The sequence below is a fragment of the Physeter macrocephalus genome, chromosome 14, assembly GCF_002837175.3.
Source record: "Physeter macrocephalus isolate SW-GA chromosome 14, ASM283717v5, whole genome shotgun sequence".
In the NCBI taxonomy this organism is placed as follows: Eukaryota; Metazoa; Chordata; class Mammalia; order Artiodactyla; family Physeteridae; genus Physeter; species Physeter macrocephalus.
In genome coordinates this window covers 98887681-98911979 of record NC_041227.1, presented here as the reverse complement: position 1 = coordinate 98911979, position 24299 = coordinate 98887681, and the positions used below count along the sequence as shown (strand labels likewise).

Below are 24299 nucleotides of genomic sequence, written 5' to 3'. Positions count from 1 at the left end.
CCCCTCTCTTCATGTCAGTAAGTGCAGCCCACACTCAAAGGATGGAGATTGAAGATCCACCTCCTTAAAAGCAAGGAAATCTACATAAACTATCCAGAATTTTTTTCCATTTCCTGGTGTAATGCTTTAAAATATTTTTTAAATTTTAATTTAATTTAATTTTAATTGTTTTAATTAGCATACAAAGTATATTAGTTTCAGGTGTACAATGTAGTGATTTGATATTTTTATACATTATGAAATGATTATTACAATAAGTCTAGTTACCATCATCACCATACGAAGTTATTACAATATTCTTGACTATATTCCCTATGCTGTACATTACATCCCTAGGACTTATTCATTCTTTAAATGAAAGTTTGTACCTCTTAATCCCCTTTACCTATTTTGCCATCCCCCAACCTCTCTCCCCTCAGGCAACCACCAGTTTGCTCTCTGTATCTGTGAGTCTGTTTCTGTTTTGTTTGTTCATTTGTTTTTTAGATTCAACAAAGAAGTGAGATTCAAACTCAGCCTGTTGGCAAAGATGCAGTTAATGAAGTGCCTATTAAACCCATGGGTGAAACCTCTGAATCAATTAAGTTGGCAGTGAATAAATTATTTCAGTGGACAAAATGGCTCAGAGAAAAGAGCTTGAATTCATGGGTCTCCTATGGAAGACTTCTAAGTTCAAGGTACATGGAATTAAATCTAAAGAGAGAAGTATATTGCAAAAAGAATTCTAGGTATTGACACATGGAGTTAACTGGAACCAAATAGACTGAAACAACACTAACAAAAAATGTTTTCAAGAAAGTTAAATTGCCAGAGAGTCATGGACTAAAAAGCCAAAAACTGTGACTTCCTGAGACTTGAAACAAACCTTGGGCCCCCATCATTCTAGGGGCAGGTGGTATGTTGAGGAAGCTGCTCAGCATGCAGAGAGAGAATGGTTTCCAATTTCCTCTTTAAATGTGGCAGAAGAAGATGATGCAAAAGGAGGAACTCTCTGAGGGTGAGACCAAAACCCTTGGGGAGTGATGGACAGGGGAACCACTTACTGGGAGCAAAACTGATCAAAGTACACTCTCCTCCCTAGGTCAGAAGTCCAAGTCAATGTCTGCCGGACCAGACAAATTTCAGAATTTTTACGGATCAGTGACTATCCTATGCCTCCCGTTCTTCCCCTGTCTGAATGGGAGGATTTACTGAGGTTATCCACTTACTGTTTCACATTGCATAGCGTGTATGTGTTGTGTTGGGGGCGGGGGAGGGTAGATCACTTAAATCTCCAAAAAGAGTCCTCTCCAGACTTAATATGAAGACTATCACAATATCAGGACTTAGTCTATCATGGGACATCCCACTGGGATGGAACTTTTGAGTTGTTTCCTTTAGGGATGGAGGTATATCTTAAATATGAAAGGAAGAGAAGTGAATCTTTGTGAGCAAATATTTGTGATGTATTGTAGTCATTTCCAAAATATTGTCTGTCCCTCCTTGGGTTAGGATTACACTTACTGCCCCATTGAAATCAAACTTGGCCGTTTGATTTGCTTTGGCCAATTAAATATGAGAAGTGATGTGTGCTACTCTGAGCAAAAGCTCTAAGACCATCATGTAGTTTCTCCTTGCTCTTGTCTTCTGCCACAAGACTGGTGATGTCTCAGATAGGGTTCTTCTGGCAGCCTGGATCCCCACATGAGAAGGATGTGGAGCAGAGCCAAGGTGAACCCCCAACAGACCTGCAGTGTTAAGTGAGAAACAAAATGTTTGCTGTAAGCCACTGAGATTTGGGGATGGTTTGTTCCTGCACCATGACCTGGCCTATACTGATTAACATGTGAAGCATGTCAAGTGAGGCACAGCAACAAAATGGAAGGGGTCTTGGACTTTGTTGACTTCTCAGAGGAATAACACATCATTTTTTACTTCTTTATGAGAAATACACTTCTAATTTCTTGAAGCCATCGTCAATTTGAGGTTTCTGCAAAAGCATCAGAACCAACATCCAAACACATGCCAACTTTACCCTCATCTCCTTTCATGCTAAACCATGGGCCTCTCTTTCTCCCTCTTACTCATCCTAGGTAGTGAAATACCTTTGTTCATATACCGACTTGTGTCTGCCGCACCACCTATCTTTCTTGGGTCTACAGAGTCTGCTATATCCTCTCACATCATGTTGCAGGTTGAGTTCTCCAGAAGCAGATGCTGAGCTGCAGTTTCAGGTGCAAGATGTTTACGACAGAGCAGCACCCTGAATAGAACGGGAGGAAGCAGAATTGGGCAGAGAAAGCAGTTGAACTGGGATGCAGCCCTCAACAAACCTTAGCCAACCTGGCAGGATGCTGTGCAGTGAATTTTGCCCAACAGAGTTGTCCTGCATTGAGCTGAATGTTTGAGACTTTATATTGTCCATAACTCATTTTCCAGTTGTCAGTTGTAGATTGTGAGTCTGGGAGTGGTTTGTGACCCCAAGCAATGCAGCTCTTTGCAGCTGAGGCGGGCCTTGAAGGAGCTGACATTTAGAGGCTGGTCTGCTGACTGCCCTCTCCAAATCTAGGCAGGAAACCTCCCTTGAAGGGAGATCTGGGTGGTGCATCCCCCATGTCTACCACACCCCACCTTCCTACAACCTTTTATTCTCTTATGCATAAAGCTGCAATGATCTCTTTCCCTAAATGTACTTCTGATCTATTCTGCTGTTCATGGCATCAATCACATGTACAATGTATTTCATGTCGTTTTAAAGACCAGGATGCAGTTGTCTTTATACGCTGGAGAATCTATATAACCAAAAATTCTACAGTACCTGTTTTTACTCTTTTTCTTTCCTCTATATTCAATACAAGGGGAAGGGAGGGAGGGTCAAAGTGTTTTGTTCAATTTCTTTTACTTTTTAGCAGAGAAGAGCTATCCATTTGCAATCTGAATGTCCCTAGGTTCTCCAGCTATCCGTGTCACTGAGATTTTTGATGCCCACCTGATATTGTCAGCTCTCATTATGTGTAAATACAGAAAGTTTGGTCTTTTATCTAGTTTCCCTGCATTAAGATTTCTGAGGGTGCCAGAAATGCTTCCATGCACCACAGATCTCTTCCGGTCCTCTCCTCTCACTTTTTGCTCTGGACTACTGTTCCAAGACCTCTGCCGGTTACCTCCTTGATTGACATGACAGCTCTTCCAAGCTCTGCCCCCTCCATGCTCCTCTGTATCCCAAGAAGAAAAAGGTCTCTTCCTTCATCTCCCAAGTTACAGGAAACATCAGGCCCTAATTTTAGCAAAACATAGTAAAGGTTTACTTACGGTGAAAGGCAAATATTTAAAATTAGATGTTAGATATCACTGTGTCCAGAGTCCTTTGACCACAGATTATCCTGATGGCTTTTTTCCTCCTTGTCTCCGTGCCTCCTTCTACTGCCATTTTTTTCCGCTGAAACATTTGAGAGTAAGTTGCAGACACGATACTCCTTTACTGCCAGTACTTCAGGGGTGTTTCCTAAAAATAAGGACATTCACAGCACAATTATCAAAATCAGGAAATTAACACTGATATAATACTCTGATCTAATCTATAGACCTTATTTGACTTTTCTCAATTGTGCCATAAATGTCTTTACGGCAAAAGAAAAAAAATTCTGGTCTAGGATTCAATCTAGGATCACACATTACATTTAGTTTTCATGTTTCTTTTTTTTTTTAATAGCCATTCTTTTAAATTATTTATTTATTTATTTTTGGCTGTGTCAGGTCTTAGTTGTGACACGGGGGATCTTCGCTTCAGTGCACACGCTCTTCGTTGTGGCGCATGGCCTTAGTTGCCCTGCAGCATGTGAGATCTTAGTTCCCCGACCGGGGATCAAACCCTAGTTCTCTGCATTGGAAAGTGGATTCTTTACCTGTGGACCACCAGGGAGGTCCCTAGTTTTCATGTTTCTTAACCTCCTTTAGTCTGGAACAGTTCCCCAGTCTTTGCCTTTGATGACCTTGCCACTGTTGAAGAGTTTAGGCCTATTATTGTGGAGGATGTCTCTCAACTCAGGTTATGCAAAGGTTATAGAAGTGCTTTTTGTCCTTCTCAGTGCATTATATCAGAAGACCCATATATTGATTTATCCCATTACTGATGATGCTAACTTTGATCACTTGGATTAGGTGATGTCTGCCAGTTTCTCCACTGTAAATTTACAATTTTTCCCCTTTATAATTAATAAATATCTTGTGGGGGTGTTTTTACTTCTTAAAACATAATAGTTAGGATTTTTCCTATTAAAAAGTAATTATTCAAGAGAGTTCAAAGGAGTGATATTATACCAACTACACTCTTTGGCTCCACAATGCAAATATATTAGAAATGAGTAGTTAAATAGTAACTACTAAAATAGTAACTACTAAAAACCTTCATACGTTTGGGAATTTTTAAAAAACATTTAAAAGTAACTCATCGATAAAAGTAGAAATTCTATGAACATTATACATAATGAATTATTAATAAAATACTTTCCCTCAATTATCACAAGTTTTTCTTTTTTTTTACACAGGAGAACATCAAACAAAAGTTTAATGACATGTATACATTGGAAAGATCCAGAAGAACGTAGTCACTCTATCACAGCAGATTCTAAGAAACAAGTTTAAGGAAGAGAGAGTTTCGATATTACACAAACTCCCCACAAGAACAGAAAAAGGAAACACTGCCTAACTAATTTTATGATGTTAGCATACTCTTTTTTAATCCCTTTATTTTGCATATTTCTTCTAGCAATTTCCGGGATTTACTGGTTTTTTTTAATTGAAGTATAGTTGGTTTACAATGTTGTGTTAGTTTCTGGAGTACAGCAAATTGATTCAGTTATATTATATATATATATATATATATATATATATATATATATACACATATATATATTGTTTCAGATTCTTTTCTATTATAGGTATTGAATATAGTTCCCTGTGCTTATACAGTAGGTCCTTGTTGTTTATCTTTTTTATATATAGTAATGTATAATTAATCCCAAACTCTTAATTTATCCCTCTCCCACCCTTTTCCCCTTTGGTAACCATAACATTGCTTTCTATGTCTGTGAGCCTGTTTCTGTTTTGTAAATAAGTTCATTTGTATCATTTGTTTTAGATTCCACATATAAGTGATATCATATGATTTTTGTCTTTGTCTGACTTACTTCCCATTATATGATAATCTCTAGGTCCATCCATGTTGCTGCAAATGGCATTATTTCATCCCTTTTTTAAATGGCTGAGTAGTATTCCATTATATATATACACCACATCTTCTTTATCCATTCATTTGTGTTCATCTGTTGATGGACACTTAGGTTGCATCCATATCTTGGCTATTGTAAATAGTGCTGTTATGAACATTGGCTAGCATAATCTCAATAACCAATTGGATAAGTAAAATATGAGAGGAAATTTGCAGATCATCACCATTCAATGTCTAGATGAAAAAAATTCTAAATAAAATTTTAGCAAACCAAATCCAACAATATCTAAAAATGATAATACATCATGACCAAGGTGTTTTAAATCAGGAATTTATTTTTTCTTCCAGTTTTATTGAGATATAATTGACACAAAAGATGTGCAAGATCCTTATGGAAAATTGTATATAACTTTATTGTGAGACATTGAAGAAAATGTAATTAAGTATAGGATATATTATGTCCATGTATCAGAAATTGTAATCTCATAAAGATGTCATTGTCTCCAAACTGATCTACAGATATCTGCAGCACATACAACCAAAAAAAAAAAATGTAAGAACTATAATGATCGGAAAAATAAATAAATAAGCGTCTGAAAATATCAAACTTGGAAAGTCCTTAGAAAACGAGAAAAAGAGCCCCAAGAAGAATACACATAATATTGTTCCAGTTACTATAGGTGCATAACAAATTATCCCAAAACTCAGTCGCATAAAATAAGCATACTTGGGGACTTCCCTGGCGGTCCAGTGGTTAAGACTCCGCATCTCCACTGCACAGGGAGCCGACTGGATCCCCAGTCTGGGAACTAAGGTCCCACAGGCCGCGCTGCGCGGCCAAAAATTAAAAAAAAAAAAAAAAAAAAAAAAAAGATTTAAAAAATATATAACCATACTCACGGATCCTGTGAGCCCAGAATACGGACAGGGGACAGTGGGGAAGTCTTGTCTCTGTTCCATTCATTTTCAACTGGCTTGAAGGTTGGGGTTGGAATCCTCTGAAGGTTCTGTCACTCACAGGTCTGCGGTTGATGGTAGAAGACCTTCAGTAGCTCAGGGTTCCTTAGGCATCCCTCCCTCCTTTTCTCCCTCTCCCACTTTCTCTTTCTCTATGTTTTAAAACAAGGTTTCTGTGCGTTTCAAAGTCTGTGGGTTCTGAAGACAGGTTTTAGACCTGATGAGCTGCGGAAATATCCATTACCATAATTACCATAAAAAAGGGGCTCCAAGAAAAGTAAAGTGTCAAGAAAGCTTTATGTCCTGAGAGAAGCCATTGGAGCCAGCTCTGTTCTCATTATCCCAGATGGCCCCAAGGTGCTCCTTATACCACGAGGGATTGTGTGTCCGAATCTGCCTCCCGCGGAGCAGACCGCTCTTCTCCCCTTTCTTCCTTTCGGTGCAGTAACAGCTCTCGCCCCGTCCCCAGAGGCTACTGCTCTTTTAGTCCACGGGACAGTAGTACGGCTCGAGGAATGCGAGTAGAGCGGGAAAGTCCCGAGTAGGATCACCCCGCCAGAAGCCCTGATCCTTCTTCCGTTGGGAGGGGCCAAAGAAAACGCCAGTCACGCGAAAGCTCAGGGGAGCTCACAGCGCGCGGGGGCACTTTCTGAAAGTTGATTGGTTGCCGCTCTAAAGGACGGGAAGGGCAGCCCGCCGCTCGGGAAGCCAGTGCGCCAAAGGACCCGGACCTGGGTCCCCTTAGCTGGTATAGAGCGCGCGGACTGGGACCGGAAGGCGGGCTTCGCCCACTTCTTTCTTTCTTTGTTTTCTTTAAATGCGCTTCGTTCTTTTGGTCTTACCGTGCAGACTATAGAAAATACAGATAACCAAATTCGAAAGGAGAAATCTCCCGCCACCACTCTGAGACATTCACGTGTTTAAAGTCCAGTCGCTTCGCGTGGAAAGTTTTGGGGGCGGGGCGGCGTCACCATTGGCTGAATGCGCCGCCTTAACTCGAGTGCATCAGCTCTCCTCGCAAACGGGGAATTTCTAGCTCCCCTAAGAATCCTGTGAATCCCGAACAGCACTCCTGGGTAAGTTTGTCCCCTCTCCGTTGCCAAATATCGGAATCTCAGCTTCGTATCCCTTTTAAGTCTAGTCTGCTGGCTCTTTGACGAGGTGGGGTGCAGCCAACACAGCCCCGTCCACCCCGCTCCCGGGGAGACCCTCGGCTGTTATCTCCGGCCTGGGAGTCTTGGCTCTGTGATTCCTGTCTCAGTAGCAGCATGTACCAAAAAACTACAGACTGTTAAGGACTTGCGATCAGGACACTTGGGAACTTGAGGTCAGGGCAGGACGTCATCCCCTGCGTGGGCTAGGAAGCGCCTTAAAGAGCCTGGGGAGAGGAAGTTGGGGTTTGGCATGGACTAGGAAGGGAGGAAAGGCAGGGTGCTGTAGGGACAGGTCAGGCAAGTGCAGCTCCTTGGGGGTGCCCTGCACACCTGGGGTCCTGAAATAAGGGGAGTTAGGGAACAGGTTCTGTTGGTAAAAATGTGGCTGACCAGGCACTGATGAACTGTCTTCTAAATCCAGAAGGAGAAACCAAGCACTGTTAGTGTCCTGCCGAAGTTTATAACCTAAAAGGGGGCGGGGGTGGGGGGAGATAAGAACCATGCCTTTCTAAACTAAATACACAGTGCTAAAGGAGGAGGGCAAAGAATGAACCATGGTTTTTATTCCTCAGAAGGTAGTTCCTGTCACTCCTGTACTACCTTTCTGTGCAGTTCCCACCAACCTGCATTCTGGCATAACTAAGGAGATGTGAATGCCTTCCCCTTTCCCATTAAAAATAGCTAACAGCACAGGCTAAATCCCCAATCCAGGTCAGAAAGAATTTTCCCCACAGTCAAAAGTATAAAAGATTTCAAAAACAACTAACCTGTAAACCTAGATCCAAGGTTCCAGGTGAAGTCAATGATTTTTAGGCCTCAGGGATTTGGTAGACTCTAGTCCCCAGCATTTTTTTGTGCTTGACATGCACTCCCACGAGGCCAGCGCCCACCTGAACCTGCCCTCGTCACCCTCACAGTCCCCAAAACGCACAGCACCTGGCACATATTAGGCACTAAATGCACCTTTGTTGACTCCATGATTGAGATCCCCAGTCTAGAGGGGCATATGTCATTTGGGGCAAATCCTTTATTCTCATATGGAATCAGTATTCTTTATTTGTAAAACTAGTCCCTGCCTTTCTTTTTTTTTTTTTTTTTTTTTTTTGTTTTTGCGGTATGCGGGCCTCTCACTGTCGTGGCCTCTCCCACTGCGGAGCACAGGCTCCGGACGCGCAGGCTCAGCGGCCATGGCTCACGGGCCCAGCCGCTCCGCGGCACGCGGGATCCTCCCGGACCGGGGCACGAACCCGTGTCCCCTGCATCGGCAGGCGGACTCTCAACCACTGCGCCACCAGGGAAGCCCCCCAGCATATTTTTTAAGGATTGTGTTCCAGATGTATGCCTAAAGGCAGTGGTTTTGCACCACAGAAAGTTCTACGTAGTTACAGTGTTGGACTGGTGTGGCCAGGATCTCATGCTAACCCATAAGCTCTGCGTCCTTCCTCTATAAGGTGGCTCAGCTCCAGCTCCCGTGGGTTCCAGGTTGCCCAGCAGTACGGGAAGGCATCCTCCTCAAGCACTTTGGGGGTGAGATGTGCATACTGTGGGTGAACCAGGAGGGTTCACCAGTGGTAGGGCCTCATGCAGAGGGTGTTAAGGTGGGAGGAAAGGTGTGAGGATTCTAGATACAGAAGCTACAAGAAGAATGGGAAGCAGGGACTTCTTGGCAGGGCTTGTATTACCAGAAGATAGTAGGACTGGGACTGTGTTCCTAGGCATAAGTGGAACTGCTTCTCCTGCAGCCCTTGGGATAGAGGTGGAGAGTCTTCCATCAGGTCAACAGGAAATATGGACCTATGTTTGAGGCAGCCCTCATGTCTAAGAAACATGAAGAAACTGGGTCTAAAGAACATTAGCTGTGCTATAATACTATGGAGAAAGCATAGGATGGCAGGCATATATATCTCCTTCTGCTTTTTTTCTTTTTCTTCTATTAATTTAATTTAATTATTTTATTTTATTTTTTATTTATTTATTTTTTTGTGGTACGTGGACCTCTCACTGTTGTGGCCTCTCCCGTTGCGGAGCACAGGCTCCGGACGCACAGGCTCAGCGACCATAGCTCACGGGCCCAGCCGCTCCGCGGCATGCGGGATCCTCCCGGACCGGGGCACGAACCCGCGTCCCCTGCATCAGCAGGCGGACTCCCAACCACTGCGCCACCAGGGAAGCCCCTATTTTTTAATTTTTATTTTATATTGGAGTGTAGTTGATCAACAATATTGTGTTAGTTTCAGGTGTACAGCAAAGTGATTCACTTATACATATACATGTATCTATTCTTTTTCAAATTCTTTACCCATTTAGGTTATTATAGAATACTGAGCAGAGTTCCCTGTGCTATACAGTAGGTCCTTGTTGGTTATCTATTTACGCAACATTAAGACTTTTATTAAGTTTTAAATACTTAAATGACCGTGCTCACCTGGCTTTATTGTTGTTTACCTACCAGGAGTGGAGACTTACTCGTTAGTTTCTCTTTTGGGGAAATGTTTCTTCCTTCAGGGTCATGTTCGAAAGCTTTCTCCTAGGGACCCAGGCCCAGGAGGCCTATTTGAATGAATGACTAGGTCCTCATCTCTTAGAAAGGCAGCTTCCTTCTGGCTCAGCTCTGAGTTTTAGGACAACCCTGGGGAAATGGTTCTGCCTTCTAGTAGACTTAGAACCATAACCTTCTCCCTCCAAAAGGTACAGGGCAGAGCCCTGTAATCCTCCCTAAGATAAAGTTGCTAGGGAAAAATCCGGGCAACTCTTTTCCTCTCTCTTCCCTCTCTCTCTCAGTCTGCCCTTGTGTGCCTATTCACATGTGCTTTTTCCTTCTAAGAAACACTTTCCTGGTTTCACTACTTTCTGTCTCTCTGTGGAAATTCATTTCTACACAGCTGATGGGCCACGGCCTTGTCACTGGCTATTGGTCCACGGTGGTCTGGGCGCTGAGATTCAGCACTCTCACTGCCGTGGCCCAACTTCAATCTCTGGCCAGGAACCAAAATCCTCCTTCAAGCTACTGCAGGCCAAGGCCACCCAAGATCATACTTGGTGCCAAAACCTGGGAATTCGAGGTAAACCGTGGGCTTCGCCCAGCTGCGGCTTGAGGCCCCTGACTTTAGTTCTTGTCCTCTTTCCCTTGCTCTCTGCTTCGCTTTCTTTTCAAGACCCGCAGGGCATAAACTCGGTCCACTCACTGCATTATGGCTCCCCTCAAATTAAGGGTGGCAAGGGGTATCCCCCAGGCCATGCAGATTCAAATAATGCTTGGGTGACAGCTGACACTGTCCTTTGGGACCTGGTGGAAACATGATTTCTGACTGTGAAGGAGCCAAGGGGTCTCTCTCTCTCTCTCTCTCTCTGTCCCATATGGAACCCTGTGCTATGCTGTTCTTTCCCACCTTACTCACAACAAGGTTTCCGTATAAGTGATTCAAACTGCTACGAGAGCATGACTCTCTCTCTCTCTGAGTCTGCCCATGTGTGCATATTCACATGTACTCTTTTTCCTCCTAATAAACACTTTACTTGTTTCACTAAAAAAAAAAAAAAAAGAAATCTGGTACAATTCTTCAGGAAACCATTTGACAATATATATCTAGATCTTTAAATATTTCATCACTGGATCTAGTAATTCGACTTTTACAAACCTCTCTGTGTCTGTATATACTTTATATACTTACATAGAGTTATAGAATTTTCACTTATTTACGTACCTAAGACCAAGTATAACCTCATGTTTTAGCTTCAACCTTTATTTCCAAAGATCTAGACTCTTTCTTCACTTAAAATGATTTTTCCCCTATAGGGCTCCTTTCTACTACAGAAGACAAATTGCTTCTTTTCTGTCTGCTTGCTTTGGTCTCCATTCCCCATCCTAAAAAGTCTTTACATATGTTTGAATCATATTTGTACACAGAACTGAAGCACTCTGTCAGGGGACTCCTAGACTCAATGCAAATTAGGAGATGTAATTAGCCTATCCAAGCCTCAGTATAACTGATCCAAGATCCTAGTACAATTTATTGAACAATTAAAAGCGACTTCAATTCCCAGCTGTAGGGGAATAATTAAATAATAGTATGTTAATACTGTATATGAAATTATGAAGCAGTTAATCACGTTTTTAAAATTAACCAATCATTATTTCACAAACATGATTATATATATAACATATTATTACATGGAAAAGCAAGATTCAAAACTGTCAAGTTTAGTAGGGACCAGACAAAGTCTTCCATTAAAGAAAACTCATTATGTTGAGTAAAATGTTAAAAGAATAGAAAAACAGCTTACATCTCCAACTCATATTATGAAGCTACTATAACCTTGACACCAGTATCTGTCAACAGTAATATGAGAAAGGACGATTTTGTGACAGTCTCATTCATGATCATAAATACAAAATCTTAAACAAAATATTACAAGTCAAATTCAGTATTAAGAAATGATAACAGGAGTGATGTCAGCAAAATGGTGGATAAGGAAGCTCCCACCCTTCATCTCCCCATGAAAACAAAAAAACAACCAGAAACTGGATGAACCAATGGTAAGAGCTCTAAGGCCACCAAGTGGATATATCAAGAAAACACGACATTTAAAACTGTAGGATGGGCTTCCCTGGTGGCACAGTGGTTGAGAATCTGCCTGCTAATGCAGGGGAGACAGGTTTGAGCCCTGGTCTGGGAGGATCCCACATGCCGTGGAGCAACTAGGCCCGTGAGCCACAACTACTGAGCCTGCGCGCCTGGAACCTGTGCTCCGCAACAAGAGAGGCCGCGATAGTGAGAGGCCCGCGCACCGCGATGAAGAGTGGCCCCCACTTGCCACAACTAGAGAAAGCCCTCGCACAGAAACGAAGACCCAACACAGCAAAAAAAAAATCAATAAATTAATAAACTCCTACCCCCAACATCTTCTTTAAAAAACAAAAAAAAACTGTAGGAAATTTTTAAAATTATTTATTTATATGGCTGCACCAGATCTTAGTTGCAGCACGTGAGATCTTCAGTCTTCGTTGCAGCATGTGGGATCTTTAGTTGCAGCATGCAGGATCTTTAGTTGCAGCATGTGGGATCTAATTCCCTGACCAAGGATCGAACCCAGGCCCCCTGCACTGGGAGCATGGAGTCTTAGCCACTGGACTACCAGGGAGGTCCCTAAAACTGTAGGAAATTTCATGACATTTTTGCTTGCCCTTGGCTCAACTTCTCCCCAGTGTGGCAAGGTCTTGTTCTGGAGGGGGGAGCAACTCAGTTCCCACTTCACTCCCTTGAAATGAAGGTGCCAGAACTGGCCTTATTTGCAGTGTTCTAACCTGCCTAATGCTGCCTGAGGGATTGGTCTCTCTATCACCTAATTCAGACTTAAGGTGAAGTCTTAAGGAGATTATAGACGTGCAGATGCATGGGACAAAAGATGACAGTTGAAGACATAGAATAACCATCTAAAGCCTGGAGGAGGAGCTGGGGTGAGACTTTGGGGAAATGAAGGCATTCAAAAGCAACTGTGTCTATGGAGAAATTGAATAAAGCTCAAGGCAAGACTTATGATCAGAAAAGACCTGAGAAGACCTTAAGCTTTCATGTGAGGCTGATTCACTATGCTCAGACCATGCTCAGCTAATCAGTGAAGGACGGCCCTGGCACAGAGCCAGTCTGCAAAGACTGGGAGAGGTAGCTATTTTTTCAGATGCCTGATTTTCAACAAAAATTTGCAAGGCATACAAAGAAACAGGAAAACATGGCCCATGCAAAATAAGAAAGCAAAATGGCAGAACTTTTCCCTGAGGAAACCCAGATATTAGACATACTAGAAGAAGGCTTTAAAGCAACTATTTTCAGTATGCTCAAAGAGCTAAAGGAAAATATGGACAAAGAACTAAATAAATCAGGAAAACAATATATGAAGAAAATAAGAATATCAACAAAAATAATAGAAATTACAAAAAGAAGACAAATTGTGGAGCTGAGAAATACAATAACTGAATTTAAAAAAACATAGAGGAATTCAACAGCAGATTTGAAAAGGCATAAGAAAAAAAATCAGTGAACTTTAAGACAGGACAATTGAAATTTTCCAGGTTGAAGAGCAGGAAAAAAAGAAGGAAGAAAAGCAAACAAAGGCTTGGGGATTTGTGGGATACTATCAGACAGACAAATATACACATTACAGGAGTCCGTAAGGAGAAGAGAGATTATTAGAAGAAATAATGACTGAAAACTTCCTAAATTTGATGAAATATGTGAATCTACAGATCAATAAGCTCAATAAACTCCCACATAGGATAAATCCGAAGAGATCCACACCAAGACATGTTATAATCAAACTGTCAGAAGCCAGAGGCAAAGTGAATCTTGAAAGCAGCAAGAGAGAAGCAACTCGTTATGTCACAAGTGATCTTCAATAAGATTAACAGCCAGTTTCTCAGCAGAAACCTTGGAAGCCAGAAGGCAGTGGGATGATATATATTTACAGTGTTAAAAGAAAAAAAACCTGTCAACTGAAAATTCTATATCTGGCAAAACTGTCTTTCAAAAATAAAGGAGGAATTAAGATATTCCCAAGCAAAAGCCGAGGGAATTTATTTCCAGTAGACTTGCCATAAAGGAAATGCTGAAGGGAATTCTTCAAGTTGAAATGAAAGAACAATAGACAGTAACTCTAAAAACAGTTATTGGTAAAGGAAAATACGTGAACAAATGCCACAAAAGTATTATTATAATTTTGGTTTGTAACTTTTTATTTTCTACAGGATTTAAAAGAAAAATGCATAAAATTATAAATCTAAGTTAATGGTACATAATATATAAAGATACAGTTTGTGACATCAATAACATAAACTGAGGGAGGGATGAGTTATAAAGAAGTAGAGTTTTTCTATGTGATTGAAGTTAAATTGGTATTAATTTAAGAACATTGTCTTAATTTTAAAGTGTTATATGTAATTTCCTTGGTAAACATACACAAAAATCTATAGAATTATACATGAAAGGAAATGAGAAGGGGACTAAAACATGTCACTACAAAAATCAATTAAATTCACCAAGATAGGGACTTCCCTGGCAGACCAGTGGTTAAGACTCCACATTTTCACTGCAGAGGGCATGGGTTGATCCCTGGTTGGGGAACTAGGATCCTGCATGCTGAGTGGAGCGGCCAAAAAAAAAAAAAAAAAATTCATTGAGATAGACCGTATTCTGGGCCATAAAGCACACCTTAACAAATATAAAAGAAGAAAAATCATACAATGTCTGCTCAGATTACAATGGAATTAAACTAGAAATAAATAAAGATAACTAGGAAATCCCCAAATACATAGAATTTAAAGAATATACTTCAAAGCTACACATGAGTCAAAGAAGAAATCTCAAGAGAATTAAAAATTACTTTGAACTAAATGAAAATACAACTTATCAAAATTTGTGGGATGCAGCAAAAATAATGCTTAGAGAGAAATGTAGAGCATTGAATGTATATATTAAATAAGGAGAAATATCTAAAATCAATAATCTAAGTTCCCATGGAAGGAAACTAGAAAAAAAGCAGATTATATCCAAAGTAAGCAGAAGAAAAAAAATAATAAGAAATAGAACTGAAATCAGTGAAATTGAAAGCAGGAAATCAATAGAGAAAAGCAACAAAACCAAAAGCTTGTTCTTTGAAAATATTGATATAATTGATAAGCCTATAGCCAGGCTAAGGAGAAAAGAGAAAGGACACAAATTACTAATATGAGAAATGAAAGAGGGGACATTGCTATAGATCCCATGGACATTAAAAGAATAATCAAGTAATACTGTAAACAAATCTGTGCCCACAAGTTTGATAACGTAGATGAAATTGACCAATTCCTTGAAAGACACAATCTGTCAAAATTCACATGAAAAGAAATAGGCAATCTAAATAGGCCTATATCTATTAAATAAATTGAATCAACAATAAATAACCTTCCAAAAGAGAAAGCACCAGGCCCAGATGGGTTCATTGGTGAATTCTACCAGACATTAAGGAAGAAATTATACGATTTTCTACAATCTCTTTCAGAGGATAGAAGCAGAAGGAATATTTCCTAATTCAGTCTGTGAAGCCAGTATTACCCTAATGCTAAAACCAGAAAACAACATTACAAGAAAACTACAGATCAATATCTCTCATGAACATAGATGCAAAAATCCTCAACAAAATATTAGAAAGTTGAATCCAACAATGTATAAAAATAATTATACATACCATGACTAAGTGGGATTAATGCCAGGTGTGCAAGGCTGGTTCAACATTTGAAAATTGATCAGTGTAATCCATTACATCAATAGGCTAACAAAGAAGAATCACATGATCATATCAATAGATGCAGGAAAAACATTTACCAAATTCCAAGGCCCATTTATGATAAAAAGTCTCTGCAAACTAGGAATAGAGGGGAACTTCCTCAACTCGATAAAGAACAATTACAAAAAACCTATAGCTAACATCATACTTAATGGTGAGAAACTTGAAGCTTTCCCACTAAGATTTAAGTTGAGGTAAATCTATCTTCTCTCACTACTTCTTTTCAACAGTGTATTGGATGTCCTTGCTAAAATAATACAAGAAAAGAGAATAAAAGTATACAGATTGGGAAGGAAGAAATAAAACTGAATTTGTTCACAGATGACATAATCATCTATGTAGAAAATTAAAAGAATCAATAATAAAACAACTACTGGAACTATAAACAATTATAGCAAGGTTTCAGGATACAAGGTTAATATACAAAAGCCAATCATTTTCCTGCATACCAGCAATGAACAAGTGGAATTTGACATTAAAAATAGTACCATTTACAATAGCACCACCCAAAATGAAATATTTAGGTATAAATCTAAAAAAAAATGTAAAAGATATATACAAGGAAAACCACAACACTGATGAAAGAAATCAAAGTAGAGTTAAATAAATGGAGAGATATTCCATATTTGTGAATAGGCTTAATATTGTCAAGACGTCAGTTCTTCCCAACTTGATCTACAAGATTCAATGCAATCCCAATCAAAATCCCAGCAAGTTATTTTGTAGACATCAACAAATTGATTCCATAGTTTATATGGAGAGGAAAACAAAACAAGCCAAAACCTCAAATAGCCAACACAATATTGAAGGAGAAGAACAAAGTTGGAGGACTGACACTCCCCAACCTCAAGAAAGTACTTTAACTTCAATGAAGTTACAGTGATTAAGCCAGCATGGTACTGATGAAAGAATAGAAATAGATCAGTGGAACAGAATAGAGAACCCAGAAATAGACCTGCATAAATATGTCAGCTGATCTTTGACAAATGAGCAAAGGTAATACAATGGAGCAAAGATAGTCTTTTCAACCAATGGTGCTGGAACTACTGGGCATCCACATGGAAATTTTTTTTTACAAAAGGAATCTAGACACAGGACTTCTTTGGTGGCTCAGTGGTTAAGAATCCGCCTGCCAATGCAGGGGACACGGGTTCCATCCCTGGTCCAGGAAGATCCCACATGCTGCAGAGCAACTAAGCCCGTGCACCACAACTACTGAGCCTGCACTCCAGAGCCTGAGAGCCACAACTACTGAGCCTGCGTGCCACAACTACTGAGCCCATGCACCACAACTACTGAAGCCCGCGTACTCTAGGGCTTGTGTGCTGCAACTACTGAAGCCCATGCACCTAGAGCCCATGCTCTGCAACAAGAGAAGCCACCACAATGAGAAGCCTGTGCACCACAACAAAGAGTAGCCCCTGCTCACCGCAACTAGAGAAAGCCCACGTGCAGCAACGAAGACCCAATGCAGCCAAAAAAAAAAAAAAGAATCTAGACACAGACCTTACACGTTTCACAAACATTAACTCAAAATGGATCACAGACATAAATGTAAACTTCAAAACAATAAAACTCCTAGAAAATAATGTAAGAGAAAACCTCAGTGACCTTGGGTATGGCAATGACTTTTTAGGTACAACACCAAGGGCACGGTCTATGAAATAAAGAATTGATAAACTGGACTTCATTAAAATTAAAAACTTCTGCTATGAAAAGAAAATGTCAAGAGAATGAGGCATAGACTAGGAGAAAGAGATAAAACGAAAGACATTTGCAAAAGACATAGCTGATAACATTTTGTTATCCAAAATATTCAAAGAACACTTAAAACTCAACAATAAGAAAACAAACAACTCTATTTTTAAACGAGCTAAAAAAATCTTAACAAGCATTCACCAAAGAAGATATACAGGTGGCAAATAAGCATATGAAAAGATGATCCACACCATATGTCATCAGGGAAATGCAAATTAAAACAAGATTGCACCACACATCTATTAGAATGGCTAAATTCCAGAACACCGACAACACCAAATGTTGACAAGGATGTGAAGTAACAGGAATTCTTATTCATTGCTGAGTGGAATGTAAAATGGCACGGCTACTTTAGAAGACAGTTTGCCAATTTCTTACAAAACTAAACATACTCTTACCATACAATCCAGCAGTTTTGATCTTTGGTATTTATCCAAAGGAATTGAAATTTTATGTCTTCACAAAAACCTGCACATGCATGTTTTAGCAGCTCTATTCATAACTGTCCAAACTGGTAAACAACCAAGATATCCTTCAGTAGGTGAATGAATAAATAAACTGTGGTGTATTCAGGCAGTGGAGCATTATTCAGTGTTAAAAATAAGTGAGCTATTGGGCTTCCCTGGTGGCACAGTGGTTGCGCGTCCGCCTGCCGATGCAGGGGAACGGGGTTCGCGCCCCGGTCTGGGAGGATCCCACATGCCGTGGAGCGGCTGGTCCCGTGAGCCATGGCCACTGGGCCTGCGCGTCCGGAGCCTGTGCTCCGCAACGGGAGAGGCCACAACAGAGGGAGGCCCGCATACCACAAAAAAAAAAAAAAAAAAAAAAAGTGAGCTATCAAGCCATGAAAAGACACAGAGGAGCCTTAAATGCATATTACCAAGTGAATGAAGCCAATTTGAAAAGGCTATACACTTTATGATTCCAACTATATGACATTCTGGGAATTACAAAACCAAGAAGACAGTAAAAAGATCAGTGGTCGTCAGGGATTTAGGGCTGCAGAGAGAAGAATAGCTGGAGCACAGAGGATTTTTAGGGCAGTGAAAATGCTCTGTATGATAGTGTAATGATGAATTCATTGTACAACCCACAGAATGGGAGAAAATATTTGCAAACAATGCAACTGACAAGGGATTAATTTCCAAAGTATACAAACAGCTCATACAACTCAATATCAAAAAAACAACCCCATCAAAAAATGGGCACGAGACCTAAATAGACATTTCTCCAAAGAAGACAGGCAGATGGCCAACAGGTATATGAAAAGATGTTCAACATCACTAATTATTAAAGAAATGCAAATCAAAACCACAATGAGGTATCACCTCACACTGGTCAGATTGGCCATCAAATGCTGGAGAAGGTGTGGAGAAAAAGGAACCCTCGTACACTGTTACTGGGAATGTAAATTGGTGCAGCAACTGTGGAGAATAGTATGGAGGTTCCTTAAAAAACAAAGAATAGTGTTACCATATGATCCAGCAATCCTACTCCTGGGCATATATCCAGAGAAAACTATAATTCAAAAAGATACATGCACTCTAGTGTTCATAGCAACACTATTTACAATAGCCAAGACATGGAAGCAACCTAAATGTCCATCAACAGATGAATGGATAAAGATGTGGTATATATATATATATATATATAAAATGTAATATTACTCGGCCATAAAAAGGAGTGAAGTAATGCCATTTGCAGCAGCATGGATGGAACTAGAGATTATCATACTAAGTGAAGTAAGTCAGACAGATAAAGACAAATATCATATGATATCACTTATATGTGGAATCTTTAAAAATGATACAAATGAACTTATTTACAAAGCAGCAATAGACTCACAGACATAGAAGACAAATTTATGGTTACCAAAGGGGAAAGGCCTGGAGAGCAATAAATTAGGAGTTTAGGATTGACATATACATACATATACACACATAACATATATATAAAATAGATAACAAGGGCCTACTGTATAGTACAGGAAACTATATTCAATGTCTTATAATAACCCATAATGAAAAAAGAATAGATTTATATATATATATATCTGAATCACTTTACTGTTCACCTGAAAGTAATACAACATTGTAAATCAACTATACTTCAATTAGAAAGAAAGTGAGAAAGAGAGAAAGAAAGAAAGAAAGAAAGAAAGAAAGAAAATTGCAAAAAAAAGCAAAAGGATAACTGGATGAATGTAAGTTAAAGGATTTCATTCAATGCTTCAATAAAATAATCAATAAAGCCACAGTATATTCTTTAAAAAAATGAGGAAATTAGGGACAAAAAACTATAACACATGCAGAAAGCATACAACAAAATGGCAATTATAAGTCTTTCTCTATCAGTAATTACTTTCAATGTAAATAGATTACCCTATCCAATCAAAAGACATAGATTAGCAGAACAGATTTTTTAAAACCAGGATCCATCTATATGCTGTTTACAAAAGACTCACTTTAGATCTAAGGACACACATAAGTTGAAAGTGGAAGATGGAAAAAGTTGTTCCATGCAAATAGTAACCAAAAGAGAGCAGAGGTGGTTACACTAATATCAGCTAAATGGACTTTAAGTCAAAAACAGTTATAAGGAAGAAAGAAGGACATCATATAATGATAAAAGAATCAATTAACCAAAAATATGTAACAAGTATAAACATGTATGCACCAAACATCAGAGCTTCTAAATATATATGAAGCAAACATTGATAGAATACTAGAAAGAAATAGACAGCTGTACATTAATAGTTGGAGTCTTAAATATCCCACCTTAAATAATGGATAGAACATTCAGACAGAAGATCAATAAGGAATTAGAAGATTTGAACAATTGTAAACGAATTGGATCTAACAGACATATGCAAAACACTCCACCCAAAGATAGCAGAGGGCTTCCCTGGTGGCGCAGTGGTTGAGAGTCCGCCTGCCGATGCAGGGGACACGGGTTCGTGCCCCGGTCCAGGAAGATCCCACATGCCATGGAGCGGCTAGGCCAGTGAGCCATGGCCGCTGAGCCTGCGCGTCCGGAGCCTGTGCTCTGCAACGGGAGAGGCCACAACAGTGAGAGGCCCGTGTACTGCAAAAAAAAAAAAAAAAAAAAGATAGCAGAATATATATTCTTCTTGAGTGCACATGGAACATTCTCTGGGATAGACCACATGTTAGGTCACAAAACAAGTGTCAGCAAATTCTAAAGATCAAAATTATACAAACTATCTTTTCTGATCGCAGTGTAATTAAACTAGAAATCAAGAACAGAAGGAAAACTAGAAAAATTACAAATATGTAAAAATTAAATAGCACATTTTTGAACAACCAATGGGTTAAAGAAGAAATCACAAGGGAAATTGAAAAATATCTTGAGACAAATGAAAATAAAAACACAACATAATAAAACTTAAGGGATGCAGCAAAGGCAGTACTAAGAGGAAAGTTTATAGTGGTAAATGCCTACATTAAAAAAGAAAAAAGATCTCAAATCAACAGCCTAATTTTATACCTTAAACTAGAAAAAGAAGAACAAACAAAACTCAGTGTTAGCAAAAGGAAGGCGACAATAAAGATTAGAGCAGAAGAAATGAAATAGAGAATAGAAAAACAATAGAAAAAACAATGAAACCGGTTTTTTTCTTTAAAGCTTTTTAAAATTTTTTATTTATTTTATTTTATTCATTTTTGGCTGTGTTGGGTCTTTGTTGCTGTGTGTGGGCTTTCTCTAGTTTTAGCGAGCAGGGGCTACTCTTCGTTGTGGTGTGCAGGCATCTCATTGTGCGGAGCACGGCCTCTAGGCATGCGGGCCTCAGTCGTTGTGGCTCGCGGGCTTTAGAGCGCAGGCTCAGTAGTTGTGGCACACAGGCTTAGTTGCTCCGTGTCATGTGGGATCTTCCCGGACCAGGGCTCAAACCCATGTCCTCTGAATTGGCAGGTGGATTCTTAACCAATGTGCCACCAGGGAAGACCAAACTGAGTTTTTTTTTTTTAATTTATTTTTAATTTATTTTTTTTGTGTGTGGTACACGGGCCTCTCACTGCCGCGGCCTCCCCCACCGCGGAGCACAGGCTCCGGACGCGCAGGCACAGCGGCCATGGCCCAAGGGCCCAGCGGCTCCGCGGCACGCGGGATCCTCCTGGATCGGGGCACGAACCCGCATCCCCTGCATCAGCAGGCGGACTCTCAACCACTGCACCACCAGGGAAGCCCCAAACTGAGTTTTTTTAATCCACAAAATTGACAAACCTTTACCTATATTGATGAAGAAAAAAAAAAAACCCTCAACTAAAATAAAAAATGAAAGAATGGACATTAATACCAATTTTATAGAAATAAAGGGGATTATAAGAGAATACTATGAACAATTGTACACTAGCAAATTGGATAACCTAGAGGAAATGGACAAATTCCTAGAAACATACCTACCAAGAGTTAATTAGGAAGAAATGGAAAATCTGAATCAACCTATAACTAGTAAGAAGATTGAATCAGTAATCAAAAACCCAGTAATCAAAAAAGAAAATCCCTGGACCAGATGGCTTCACTGGTGAATTCTTCCTGGGCAAATAATTTTTTGTGGGGCCTCTGTCAATAAAAATAATTTAAGTCAACTAAAATCAGAACATTAGCACCATTCTGGCAATCCAGTCTCAATCCTTCAAAAGAAATTGTTTCAGCCAGTGAGGTGATCCACTTCCCAGGTGTCTTAGTTTGTTCATGCTGCTATAACAAAATATCACAGACTGGGTGGTTTATAAACAACAGAAGTTTATTTCTTACAGTTATGGAAGTTGGGAAGTCCAGATTAAGGTGCAGCAGATTTGGTGTCTGGTGAGGACCACTTCTTGTTTCATCGATGACTGTCTTTTCTCTGTCCTCACATGGTGGAAGGGGCCAGGCAGCTCTCTGGGGAATCTTTTATAAGGATACTTGTCCTATTTGTGAGGGTTCCACTGTTGTGACCTAATCACATCCCAAAGGCCCTATCTCCAAACACCATCACACTGGGGATTAGGTTTCAACATGTTAATTTTTGGGGCACATAAACATTCAATTTATAGCACGAGGCTATTCTCCAGAACCAGGATCCAGCCATGAGGTCCCAGGACAACATGTTGGTATGAGTCCCAGGGCTCCTTGGGTAAAGGGCCATTGAGCACTGAAAAGGGAAGAAATGGGGACCTGGACCCATAGAGTGTTGTCCAGGCTTGGGCACCTTTCCAGGATGACACTGCTGGCCCTGGCTGGTCCCAGGCACTGGAAGGGCTCAGAAAATTTCATGGAAGACACTCCAGAGCAGGAAGAGTGCTCTGTACCCGCCAAGGTTCAGAGTCCATGGCAGGAATGAGGCCCCAGGCCTTTCCTCCTGGTGTCCTAAATGATTAGGAGCCCCCAAAAGATTTCCCGTAGTTTGAAAACAACCACTCTAAACACTTCAGTACTCTGTTTCTAAAGATTTCTCTAGATCTATGGTGAGATTAGGGGCCAGCATGAATACAAAGTTCTGTGGGAGCCCTGAGAAGAGGATAGACATGGGACTTCTAGGAAGGATGAGAGTTTTCAGGTGACAAGAGTGGAAGAGGGCAAAGGCACAGAGGCCCCCAGTTTCACAGCAGGTGGTGACTACTCTGGGGCATTTGGAGTGGTGACATTTATTGAACACTTAGTCTAGGCCCTGTAATTTGCTAAGTGTTCTGTGGAATATATTGTTGCTTTTTTTCCTCTGTATGGAATGGTCATGATTGACAAAGGAATTCTCTTGGTTTAACCCCAACTGTCCAAATCATCTGGGGCCCCAAAGTTACTGTTGCTGTCTTAGTCAGCTCTGGCTGCTATTATAAAAATATCATAGACTGGCTGGCTTATAAACAACAGAAACTTATTTCTCACAGTTCTGGAGGCTGGGCAGTCCAAGATCAAGGTGCCAGTGTGGTCAGGTTCTAGTGAGAGTCCTCTCCTGGTTGTAGACTTTTCATTGTATCTTCACATGATAGAGAGCAGAGAAGGGAGGCAACCTCTCTTGAGGTTCTTACAAGGGCATTAATCTTACTCATGAGTGCTCGGCCCTTATGACCTCATCTGATCCTAATTTCCCCCCAAAGGCCCCCCTTCCTCATACCATCATGTGGTAGGGGAGGGTTTCAACATATGAATTTTGAAGGGACACAAACATTCAATCCATACAGTTGTTTACATATGATCAGAAGTTTATAGAGACTGAGGTGTATCCACAGCCTACAGCTGAGTCTGTGCAGGATACTGGTCCAGCAGTGGACAGGAGTGTTCTGACCCTCTTTGTATCCTTTCCCAGTGTAGTGATCACTACCTGTGATGAACTCTTCTCTCAGCTCTCTCTAGGCCATCTATAACAAAGCCGTAATCCCAGTAGACCTTAAAGGGACAGGGTTAATGGATTTGGGATACTTATACTTAAAGCAGATGTTTTTGTATATAAGAATTTTACTTCATTGAAAATATGTGGATATCTGATAGAAAAAGGGTATGGTGACTTGGCCCACCTTGCTTAAGATCAATGGCCAAAATTTATGAATCTAACTCATCCTTGCAAGAAGGAAAAATTATTAAAATGGCATATTGCTAGATATCTGTCTTTAGACTCCAACTGAGAATTTTCCCAAGGGATTCCCCAATAAAAGAAAATAATTAAGATAAAGTTGAAATTATTTAAAAAAATAAAAGTATATGTAATATATAAAACTAAAATTTGGTTCACTGAGATCAGAAACATAGATAGGCTCCCCTCAGGGGCTTATTTAAGAAAAGAAGAGAGAAGCAAGTTATATAATATTAGGGGGCTTCCCTGGTGGCGCAGTGGTTGAGAGTCCGCCTGCCGATGCAGGGGACACGGGATCGTGCCCCGGTCCGGGAAGATCCCACATGCC

At 40.2% G+C, this 24299-nt stretch overlaps 1 protein-coding gene and 1 long non-coding RNA gene across 3 annotated transcripts in view; one reads left to right on the top strand and one right to left on the bottom strand.

Annotated features, from left to right (window-relative positions):
• Positions 1-264: 264 nt before the first annotated feature.
• On the bottom strand, positions 265-6691 carry LOC102980243 (uncharacterized). The gene is made up of 3 exons (XR_447629.4): positions 6110-6691; positions 3292-3484; positions 265-2242 (listed from the first exon to the last, which is right to left on the bottom strand). It is a non-coding gene; the product is annotated as an uncharacterized lncRNA (long non-coding RNA).
• Positions 6692-6931: 240 nt separating this feature from the next.
• The window catches only part of SLFN12 (schlafen family member 12), a 34442-nt gene continuing 17074 nt past the window's right edge, over positions 6932-24299 (top strand). The window contains exons 1-2 of one of the 2 annotated variants that reach the window (XM_007105568.4): positions 6932-7242; positions 22179-22227. The gene's annotated coding sequence lies outside the window, so the exon portion shown is untranslated. The remainder of the gene's footprint in view (positions 7243-22178; positions 22228-24299) is intronic. The other variant, XM_024127525.3, reaches the window with a different exon arrangement.